Source organism: Phyllostomus discolor, chromosome 1 (assembly GCF_004126475.2).
Source record: "Phyllostomus discolor isolate MPI-MPIP mPhyDis1 chromosome 1, mPhyDis1.pri.v3, whole genome shotgun sequence".
Taxonomy (NCBI): Eukaryota; Metazoa; Chordata; class Mammalia; order Chiroptera; family Phyllostomidae; genus Phyllostomus; species Phyllostomus discolor.
The window spans coordinates 136563065-136575019 of NC_040903.2; the positions used below are offsets into that span (position 1 = coordinate 136563065).

The 11955-nt window shown below is 39.4% G+C and overlaps 1 long non-coding RNA gene across 2 annotated transcripts; it reads right to left on the bottom strand.

Annotated features, from left to right (window-relative positions):
- Window positions 1-1992: 1992 nt before the first annotated feature.
- Window positions 1993-8922, bottom strand: LOC118501365. Of its 2 annotated transcripts, none has more exons than XR_004904008.1 (3): window positions 8253-8922; window positions 6938-7008; window positions 1993-2202 (listed from the first exon to the last, which is right to left on the bottom strand). It is a non-coding gene; the product is annotated as an uncharacterized LOC118501365 (long non-coding RNA). The 2 variants fall into 2 exon arrangements; XR_004904007.1 differs by having other exon boundaries at window positions 1993-2256.
- Between the last annotated feature and the right edge of the window lie 3033 nt (window positions 8923-11955).

Here is an 11955-nt window from a genome sequence, read left to right on the forward strand (position 1 = left end):
AGGAATGGAAAAAGGACCAGGAAAAGAAAGGGTAACCACTATATAGGTAAGCCAGAATCATTTCTCCCTACTGAAAAGGTTTTTCAGTCCTAATCCTTAATGTCCTCATACTGCAGAGAGCTGTCACAGAGTGCACCTCCTTATGTGGCAAATTTTTCTCTGGTCTGTGGACCCGCCCTGTCTACTTGGGTGTGTCAAGCCTGATAACTTCTGAGGGAGAAAAATAAGCCAATGTTTTTGACAACATAATGAACTAGCCCTAATAGAAATGTAACCCACTAATATGAATTATTAAATTCTTCTAGAAAAAATCTATCTTAAAGAAAAATATAAAATATAAAAATTATAGTTCTGGCTAGGGAGGTCAGTTGGTTGGAGCATCATCCTGTGCATCAAAAAGTTGTGGGTTGGATTCCTGGTCAGAACACATACCAAGGTTTCAGGTTTGATTCCAGACTGGGGTGAGTGCAGGAGGCAAATGATCAATGTTTCTCTCCCTCCTCCCCACCATCTTTCTAAAATCAATAAACATATCCTCAAGTGAGGGTTAAAAAAGAATTTTAAATATAAAATATATATATATATTTTAAATCTTACTGAAAAAAAAAACAGTTCTCGCAGGTGTGGCTCAGTGGATTGAGTGCTGGTCTGCAAACCAACAGGTCTCAAGTTCAATTCCCAATCAGGGCACATACCTGGGTTGAGGGCCAGGTCCCTAGTAGGGAACCTGTAAGTGGCAACGCATTGATGTCATCTCCCACATATCGATGTTTCTCTCCCTCTTTCTCCCCCCTTCCTCTCTTTCTAAAATTAAATAAATAAAATCTTTAAAAAAATAAACAAAACATTTAGGCTAGTGATTATTTCCATAGGGGTGGAAGAGAGCAGATGTGATGGAAGAGAAGCACACAAGCAGGCTTTTAAGTTACAGGCAATGCTTTATTTCTTAAATTGGAAGTGGTTACTTGGCTATTCATTTTATTATTAATCTTACAGCTGCTCATATAGGCTTGCACATATGTTTTGTATTTGATATAAACCACTTTAAGTTTAAAAGAATTTTATACATAAAAAGCTATATTTCAAGTTATATTTATTTCAGTGTTATTTATAATAACAACAGCATGAAATAGAAACAGCTCATTTGTTGGAATGGTTAAAGTGAACATTGGTTCAACTATATGCTAAATGTAATGTTACTCAGTTATTTTAAAGGTGGTTACATAGCACTGTGGGGAAAAAAGCTTATAAGAAGTAACTGAAAATCATATGACAGAATTTTCTGTGTGATTACAACCAGGTAAAACAGTTCAGGGAACAAGAATGTATGCTACTATGATATGGTGATTGGTTGGTTGTTGGCAAAAAGATTATGAGTATTTTCACCCTTGCTTTGTTTTTCTAATTTTCTTTAGTGTGGTTATTTTTTAAAAATTATTTATTGACTTGAGAGAGAGAGGAAGAAAGAAAGAGAGAGAGAAACGTTTTGTTATTCTATTTAATTTATGCATTCATTTGTTGCCTCTGGTATGTGCCTTGACTGGAGATCAAATCCACAAACTTGGTTTATCAGGACAAAATTCTAACCAACTGAGTTACCCAGCCAGGGCCTGTATTTTTAATAATTAAACTTTTTATTACAAAAAGAAAAAAGGTTTTTCTGAGAAAGCATTTTTTTTTTGTTCCACCATAAATTAACATGCCAGAAATTGTATTGGCTTCTAAGGTTTCACGTAGGGGAAAGCTTTCAAGGAAAACAATAAAAAGTCAGAAAACAACATTTTTCCCGCAGATGTTTCTCAGTAGCCCCTCAGCCTCTGCACCTGGGAGAACAAATGCCTTAGCTTATGCTAAGATTCATCTGTGTGCCAAGAGTTGAATTTCCCCCACTTTTTGTTTCTGGCATAGGCCAGCCTATCTTTCCATCAACAACAAACTCCTGTATCTTGGTCACACACACCTCACTACAAGAAGCTGACTAATCCTGGCCAGCTTATTAGGCAACCTTTCACACAGTGCCCATTGCTACCCATTGCACAATATATTTGATTGAGAATGTAAACGTCATGGTTTACATTTGACTCCAGTCACCATGCCAGTGCCAGCAGCTTCAGTGTGTAAACATCTCCCACTGACTTTACAAAGACACTGAGAACATTTTCCAGGCTTTTCAATGTTGTGTAACATGGGGAGGTAGCACACCTATAAGAAAGAATCAGAAGCAGATGGGGATAGTAATCACTTCCTGCTTTATTTCTGAAAGAAATGAAGAGGTGGACACTTATGGGTTGTGGCTACAAATAAATATTGTTAAGATTTAGCATTTAAGAACTAGAACAAGCAAATGAATTAACATTCTTTTTTAAAAAACACTATTTTTATATTTTTAATATTTTATTGATTGTTATTACAGTTGTCCCATTTTCCCCCCTTCACTCCCCTATTTCTTTATTTTAAGTGAAAGAAACTTTATTAATGAAGCAGTGTGACAGAGTGTGGCTACTCCATAGACAGAGCAGCCATGAATTAACATGTTTTTAAAGATTTTATGTATTTATTTTTAGGGAGAGGGTAAGGGAGGGGGAATGCAAGGGAGAGAAACATTAATGTGTGGTTGCCTCTCACATGTCCTCTACTGGGGACCTGGCCTACAACCCAAGCATGTGCCTTGACTGGGAATCAAACTAGCGAACCTTTGGTTCGTAGTGCTCAATCCACGGAGCCCACACCAGCCAGGGCATGAATTAACATTCTTAATATGTTTCTATCAATCCATCAATAAGAAATAAGAAAATCTTTGAGACATGAACATTCTTTTCAGTGGTTAAAATAGGTCAAATGGGGAAAAGCGATTGTCCTATTATTAAAAGTTGTTATAATTTCATTAATATCACAATACAGAATGTGTTTCGCAAAAGAAAAAGCTACGAAAAAAAGGTTCTATGAATTGTTTCTTAAAACTGCAAGCTTCCTCTTTAAAAATAGATAAATAAATACATAAACCAGCCATACCCAGGTTAGGGAGAAAGAAGAAAATGCTGAAGGAGAGGAGAGTAAGAATTTTAATTGTGATTTGTTCTGAGAGTAACTATTACCTTACCTACGTCATTAAATCTGTGAGAATATGTAGCATATGTAATTCAGTTTATTTGCTGATGCTAGATCAGTTATTTTTAGACTCTTTCATCTCCCAGGTACACAGTGGGACAGTAAGGCTAATATAAATGTTTTGTTTGCTAATAAGATTGTAGATAAATAATGAAAGGACATAGGTTTCTTTAGCTAAAGAAAACAAGAATACCCACCTAAAGCTTTTTTTAGTATGTAAGAAGAGCAAAATATCTTTTAATTTTACTTGGTTACAAAGAGTGTAAGAGAGTAAGGCAAAAGCTAGTAGGATCATATGGAAAGTTATGCAATTATTAGCAGAATGGTAGTCCACTCAATCTTCTTAAGATTGAGGACAAAATAAGCTTCTTAGAATGAATACCTTCATATAAGTCTGAATCATACCAATGCCTACTAACTAGATCATCTACTTTGACTTGTTTTTCATTAATATTCAGAAATTACTGTGGTCACAAACTCATCAACCTATAAAACTCTAGTGTAGAAGTTACTTCCAATGTGGACTTGTTTCCAACAAGAGCAAAAAGCTAAAACTCACTTTCTGTTTAATGAATCACTAACATCTACCTTATTGTTCTAGGTATCCCTGATAAAATTCAATCCTTAAATCAAATGTCTATTAGCCCTGGCTGGCGTAACTCAGTGGATTGAGCACAGGCTGCAAACCAGGCATTGCAGGTTCAATTCCCAGCCAGAGCACATGCCTGGGTTGCAGGCCACGGCCCCCAGGAACCGCACATTGATGTTTCTCTCTTTCGCCCTCCCTTCCCTCTCTAAAAATAAATAAAATCTTAAAACAAATAAATAAATAAATAAAAAGAGCAAAGTAACTGCTTTATTAAAAAATATTAAATGTCTATGATGAAGAATTTTATACCTGGCCCATAGGTGTACAGAAATTATTTTTCACCTCATTTTACCACAGTTATTATTATTTGTTATTAGTGGGGTCAGGAAAAATGGCTAAAATAGATTTTATGTGTCACTAGGTTGCATACTCTAATGATGGTGATTCTGGTACTTTAAACTAAGACCTGGCTTGTTCAAAATCACTTCCAAGGTAAAAATGATGATTTTCTTACCTAAAAACAAAACAAAATACTGATAGGAAGGGTAGAACTTATACCCAAGGAAACAAGAGACAAAAACAACTTAGTAAATCTATTCTGAAACTCAGGTATTCCTTTCCCTGCTACAAAATCATTTCAAATAGCTGGCTGACTCCGGTATTCCTAATCCCTATCTCTATGCTTAGCTATGACTAGAGTTTTAAAATAAATTTCCCTGAGGAATAGGTACTTATGATATTGTTGGGAGTGTTCATGAGATTATTCTTTTAGTTATATTTTCTTCATAGACATGTACCTAGAAGCAATGTGCAACTTGAAGAATTTTTTTTGAAAAGCATATTGCAAGTGGCGATAGATGATCTGAAGTAGCTTTTATAATTTCTCATTTATTCTTAATCATTTTATTTTCATTGTTGCAAAACTCATCTATAGTGTCATAAAGGTTTTGACCTAATTTCTGGACATCAGCTGCTAGCCTAGAATTACAAGGGAACTTCTCTCGTCTGTGGTAGGACCTACACTTGAGAGTGGTATTTGAAGTTAGGGATCAAATACTGCCAGATGGTATTCTCTCCACTTTTGAGTTAAGAAAATTCAAGCCCCGATAGTGACTAAACAGCTTAATCCAGATTATAAAATCAGTCACTGGACTGAAAGGCATTAGTGGATGCTGGGACTTTTGATTCCAAGCTCAGTCTTTCCACTTAATGACATTACTTTAGATAATTACAGTGCAAAAAATGTTGAAACGGGGAGAAATAGGAGGGAAACAGAAGATGTAAACTGAGTATTTTGAAAAATTTTAATAGTAGCCTAAAATAAGATAATATGAGGTAAAGCACTGGTAAAATTATATACAGGTGAGATAGCATAAATTTTTTTTGTTCATAACACTTTTATTCCTGTGTCTGAATTAAGAGCCAACTGCATAAAGCACTGATTATAAAACTGAGTTGATGGATATACAGTGTATAAAGATGTGATTTATGTGCCAATAATAGCACGAAGAGGGGGGAAGAAAATAGGGCTGTATTGGAGTAAAACTTTTGTATACAACTGAAATTCTGTTGATATTAATCAAAATTTTATTTTTTTTAAGTTATGACATTAATTGTAATCCCTAGGACAAGCACTAAAAACTCAAAAACATATAGAAAAAGAGCCCTGGCTGGGGTGGCTCCAGTCAGGAAGATTGAGCGCTGGCCTGTGAACTGGAAGGTTGCAGGTTTCATTCCCAGGACAGGTCCCCAGTTGGGGGTGTGTGAGAGGCAACAAATTGATGTTTTTCTTGGACCTGTTTCTCTCCCTCTCTTTCTCTCTCCCTTCCCCTCTCTCTAAAAATAAATAAATAAAATCTTTAAAAAATATATAGAAAGAGAAATGACAAAGGACTTAAAAGGATATAACAGAAAATAACACAAAAGAAAAAAGTAATATAGAATTAGAAGAACAAAATAGACATAAGACACATACAAAAAAAATAGAAAAATGGCAGATAAAAATTAATACTTACATTAATTGTAAATTGACTAAACACTTCAATAAAAAGTCAAAATTTGCAGAATTGGGTAAACAAAAGTGATCCAACTATATGCCATCTACAAAAGACAAACTAAAAAAAGGAAAACATATAACATAAAGAAGTACCCAAAAGAGAGCTGGAGTAATTATACTAGTATTAGACAAAATAGATTTTAAGACAAAAATTGTTTCTAGAGCCAAAAAAGAATATATTTTAAAGATAAAAGGGTCATTTCATAGAGAGAGAGGAAGAGAGGCAAACATCAGTGTGTTAGTTATTTATGCATTCATTGGTTGATTCTTTAAAAATTATTTTATTTTATTTTTTACTATTTTAATTCTCACCAGAGTACATGCTTAGAGAGAAGGGAAGGGAAGGGAAGGGAAGGGAAGGGAAGGGAAGGGAAGGGAAGGGAGGGAAGGGAAGGGAGGGAGAGAGAGAAAGAGAGAGAAGCATTGATGTGAGAATCAGCTACCTCTGCTATGCACATCGGTGGGGAACTGAACCTGCAAGTATATGACAATGCTCCAAACAGCTGAGCCACACTGGCCAGGGTGATTTTGTTCCTGTCTTTTAATGCTCTTGTTCTGGGATCTCATATGTGAATTTAAAATGTTATAATAATAAAATCACAAAGTCACAGCATTTAAAAAAAAAAAAACAAGTGTCAAGCCCTGGCTGGCGTAGCTCAGTGGATTGAGCGCGGGCTGGGAACTAAAATGTCCCAGGTTCGATTCCCAGCCAGGGTACCTGCCTGGGTTGCAGGCCATAACCCCCAGCAACCACACATTGTTGTTTCTCTCTGTCTATCTCCCCCGCTTCCCTCTCTAAAAATAAATAAATAAAATCTTTAAAAACAAACAAACAAAAGAACAAGTGTCTTCATTTTTGAAAGATATTTATTTATTTATTTTAGAGAGAGGGAAAGGGAGGGCAAAAGAGAGGGAGAGAGAACAACAATGTGTGAGAGAGACTTGAAACAGACATCAAGATTTATTGTCTCTCCCATGCCCCCAACTTCGGATCTGGCTGGAAACCCAGGCATGTGCTCTGTCTGGGGAATCCAATTGGCTCGCTCAAACCACTGAGCCACACCAGTCAGGGCCACACCATTTAAAAAAAATAATAGTAAGATTTCTTTGAAGCACATTATGGTAATTAATTTTGGTGGTAAGAAGTAGGGATGGAGATGTTGAGGGAACAAAGGAAAATATACCTTAAAAAGTTAGCGAAGAGTAGTCTCTTTCTATTTTCTGTTAAGAGTATCATCATTTTGCTAGCTTCTCCCTGTAGGTTAAAAAATAAATTGAAGTTAATCATTTAAATTCCAATATATTTGTTAAAGTATTTTAAGATTTATTTCTTCTCCATTCTTTTTCTTTTTATTCTTTTTTATGGAACACTTCATGAATTTGTGTATCACTGGTGAGCAGGGGGCATACTAATCTTTACTGCACCGTTCTAATTTTAGTTTATTGTTTTTTAGTGTATGTGCTGTTGAAGCGGGTACTCCTCTCCATTCTTATTGCCAATACCTAGGCCCTTCCTCTCTGCACCACTGGAGGATTTCAGCAACCTTCCAGCTAATCTCCTTGTAGGTAGCTCCTTTTAGCTATTCTGGACACACTTGCCTTATAAGTCAATCTTTCTAAGACTCTAATTTTTCCAGTCAATGTTCTACTTCAGAATTTCTTAGTTACCTTAGCCTAAATTTTGCCTGTCCCCACATTCGAGGGCCTGCATACTTTATCCCTGATCCTCTCCTTCTCTTCGCTGAGTTCTTTGCTTGAGGCACAGGTCCACTTTCATTTACCTCAGAACATATCAAGCTTTGCTTGTAATCTTTTCCTTCCCTTGCTGTGTCCACTTTCTACCCCATCTTCAAGGTCCAGAAGGAATGCCACTTCCTTCCTGAAGATTTTCCTGGCAGCTCCAAGTCACATTCATAGTTCCCAACTAATTATTCTAATGTTCTGAAGTTGCAACAAGATGGTGGAATCCTTTACCCTTTTCGATTGTTAACAGGAGACCTAGGGACCATTACCTGAGACAGGGTCACATGTGCTTAAACATATCTGAAATAAAAATTGTAATTCCAAAATGCTAGTTCTTCAACTTTATGAAGCAGCTTCTCTGATTCTTAATGAAACACGTCTCAAATACAATCTTGTAATTTCACTTTTGTTTAGAAGATGAAAACGTACAGTGGGAGTGTCTGGGGCATAGATTTATCTCACAAACTGAGGGATTCATTTCTTGACTCTTAAAGAAAAAGTGATATTCACATTTCCAATTAATTACATCCTAAATATTCCAAGTACATCCTATAAGCAATATTTCAATTCCAATGCATGTAAAAGAAATCGTTTAAGGGAAATAAGCACGGACATACTTGAGACCACCACCCGCAGGAAAGACTCAAAGGCACACTTTTGGTGCTACTGCTTATTGGAACGCCATTGGGCCTGAATTTATGCTTTTTGGAGCCTCAATTCTCAAATCTGTATAATAGAGATAATACTCGTATTTACTTTCCAGGGTTGTGGTCCAAGATTTTCTTTCTGGTTGTTCTGACGGGTGGCTTGTCTTCAGGGACCGGAGAGAGACACCTTTCCTCCGGCGACGCACTTCCTTGCACTAGAAGGAACGACCTGCGGGGAGGAGGGGAGGCTCGTGGGTCGCCGGGGTGGGATACTCGACAAACACACGTTGGGCCTCAGCTTTAAAGCGCAGCATGGAGCCCTCACCAGGAGCACGCTAATGTCTGTATAACCAGCTGGGCTTTGCGTGCACCAGCGTGCGAGGTGTAGGCAGCGCGCTCGCAGTGACAGCAAAGCGTAAGGCGTGAGGGCGTATTACAGAAAAGCGACAGCCGACGGGGCCAAGGGTGTTTGAGCCCCGGGAGGCCTGAGCGCCCTGGCCGCGCAGGAACGCCTCCGGCCGGTAGGCGCCCCAGCACGGCTGGCCGACGAGTCTCCGCAGCGCCCCACGTGGCGGACAGCCGGGTGGCTGCCCCTAGAGCCCATTTGCTCCGCCCCTGCCGAGCTCGCCTGCCCTCCTCGGCCTCTCCGCCCAGCTCTCTCCCAACCCTCCTCCCTTCCCCGTCCGGGATCGCGATGGACGCGGCCTCCCCCCACCGCCGCCGGCAGCACCGCGCGGGCCTCTGAGTTGCGGGGCCTGAGGAGCCGCGTGCCCGGGACGGGAAGTGTGCTGGCTTTCGCCGGTCGAGGAACCTCTCGTTTCACCGTCACCTGGACCCCGCAGAGGAAGGGGAGGGGACGAAGCGCGGCTTTTCCTGTGTCGCCTGCCGGGCTCGACCTGCGAGGCCTGCGGCTCCTAGGAACTCGAGGGCCGCGGCCGGGCCTGGCTCTGCCCGCGGCCTGCTTGGAGTTGGGCTGGAGCGGTTTGGGAAGACAAGACCGGGTAAGAGCTTGAGGGACGGAGAGGTAGGAGCGCTCTGGGCGGTCGGAAGGGCCAGGCCTGGGGGCCGAGGTCTGGATGCCGGGCAACGGGCCGGGAGCGAGACTCCGGCCGCCGGTGAGGTCGGCGGGGATGCTGCCGACTCACCCGCCTAGCCCTTTGTTTTCCTCCCGCGGCGGGGCCTGGCTGCCCGATCTAGAGCTCAAGGCGGCCTCCCCACCCTTGCCCTTCAGAGGGTTCGCTGCCCGGCCGAGCCAGGAACGATTCGCCGGGCCTCGAGAGTTCCGGGCGCTGTTCCCTGGAGACCCGCCGCCCTGTCCGGCGGCCTCCTCTCGGACACGGGGGCTTGCTGCTTCTCCTCCAGCACTTCCCCCTCCTCCTGGTCACCCGTAGCTAACTTACGGAGTTTGGTGCTGGAAACAAGCCGGTGCCTGCGCCTCCCAGCTCGGAGCTCTGCAGGGCCCGAGTGGTGGGTCATTCCCTCTGGTTCTCCGCCGTTGAGTGCTTACCGGGGCCCGCTTCTGGATTCACACACCTGCAGCTGGGTTTCGTGGGACCCAGAGCTCTTTTCCCATCAGGGCGCTTACAAGCTTTGGTAATGACTTGCCCGTTGGAGCTGGTTCTTAGTTGTGTGTATTTTTAACTAACTGCTCCATTCTGTGGGGATGGGTAAAGAGGGCCTTTAGATTGGCCTGTATACTGAATTCTGATCCGTGAGGTTTTAGTTCATTGCTTTACTTTTGGCATTTCTTTTTAAACTCTCGAGAACAGTTTGACAAGATTATCAAACATTCCTTACCAAGTCTTTATTCATAGACGGATCTTGTATTTAATTATCGTTTGTATTTAGACATCTTAAAATAACAGTGAATTGAGGAAGCCAACAACATTTGTGAATTTAGAGGTTAATTTTAAAGGAGAAACCTAATTTGGAGGGGATTGGATCAAACTGCTTAGAGTCTGAATCCAACCCTTATTTGAAGATCAGGTTTGGGTGGAGGAGGGGGAAGAAGTTTGCTGGAAAAAAAAAAAAGAACCTTTAGAAGGGTGTTCTTTGCTTTTTGGCAGAGACGTTAGTGATAGCAGTAGTGGAATCTGAAGGTTGTTTCAGTCTTTGACAAAGAGCTCCGGTTTCTAGTTAGCAGCAACCTAATCAGCTTACACTCTTGTGAAAAACTGGTTTTTATTTAGTATGATATGTGAACATTAAACTCGAGGAATAAGGACTGTTGAAAAACTGCATTAAGTGCTATACCCAGAAATATACTTACGAGTCTTTTTTAATTTGTAGGACACCACGAAAATTGGTTTCCAGCTTATGTGAAAAAATTTTAAACCCAAGCTGATCAGTCCTGGGCATTTAAAGGAATTTTTTCCCTTACTTTTTTAAGCAAAGAGGCTTTTGAAAAACATGGCAGATTGTGGATCCAGATACATTGCTGTGGATGGCTACAGATGGGACAGGGAGATGAAAGGGACATGCAACTAATAGCCCTTGAACAGCTATGCATGCTGCTTTTGATGTCTGACAACGTGGATCGTTGTTTTGAAACGTAAGTACACCACTTCATCATCTTCCTTTGGGATTACAGTAGTGACATCTGTTTTCAACCATTTGCTGACTTCAGTTTGTGTAGAATTTCTTTTAGAGCTCTTTAAACTATCTTTTAAAATGTTTCTGCAGTTTTGCCTTACACTTTGCTGTAAAGTTGAGTAATGATAATTGTGCGGACGCAAGTATGTGTTTGTTGAATGAACAGGATTAGTAGGAATACAATTTTAACCCATGGCTTGGTTAATTCATTTCAAAATATGTTATTAATTGGGAAAATACAGATACTTGTCTTCAAGTGTAGCTATATCTGTACCAAAGAAATTGACTTGAAATTGATGTGAAAATCTGGATGATACTGAACATACTTATAACTGCCCCTTTTTTCATAGGTATTAACGTCTTAATATCCTAATTTGTATAGGAAGTCAGCTTGTAACTTTCACATTGGCGTGTGTGAATTGGATGCTACCCATATGACAACTTTTTGGTATAGTAGAAACAGATTTGAAGTTTGGAGAGTTTAAAACATTTTATTCAGAGTTACAAATGTAGAATTTGTGCAAAAATGTAAAAGAATTCATTACTAGATTAGCCATTAATGCCAGGTTTTTCCACTTACGTGATACTTGCCCAGTAACCATTCTGAATGCTGAACACCCTTGTTTTTTACTGTTTATTTTATATGCTATTTACAATTTTGAATTCCAATAATAAGTAAATGAAAACTCAGATACGTGTATTAATACCAGTTTGAGGTAGATAGTAGAATGTTTGAGATGTTGACATAAGATTTGGCATAATCTTAATTTCTTTGAGTGGGAATAAAGGCTATATACCCACCAAATTGATACAATAGTTTTAATTGTCTTCATTTTTGAATGAGAAATTACTGAAGATGAATTAATAAATAAATAATTAATAATTCTTAACTGTCAGTCTCATTAAAAGAGTAAACTATTATAGTAAAAATCCTTACATACAAAATTTCTGAATCACAATCTGTTAGTGGCTCATTAATTTCAACTAGCTTTTGTAGTAACAAAATTTGAGTATATCATGATTTAGCCCCTCCATTGATATTTGTTTTAGCAGGATTCATAGAGAAGTGACATAGATTTTTGAGTAGTCATGAATTTCATTAGAGGGCCTCCATTGACTTGAGAATTACTTTTGGTATTTTAAAAAGTAAGTCATATTTGCCAATAAAATCCATTGTCATTTTATATCTCCAGTAAGTACTAAAATATAGTAGAGGTATT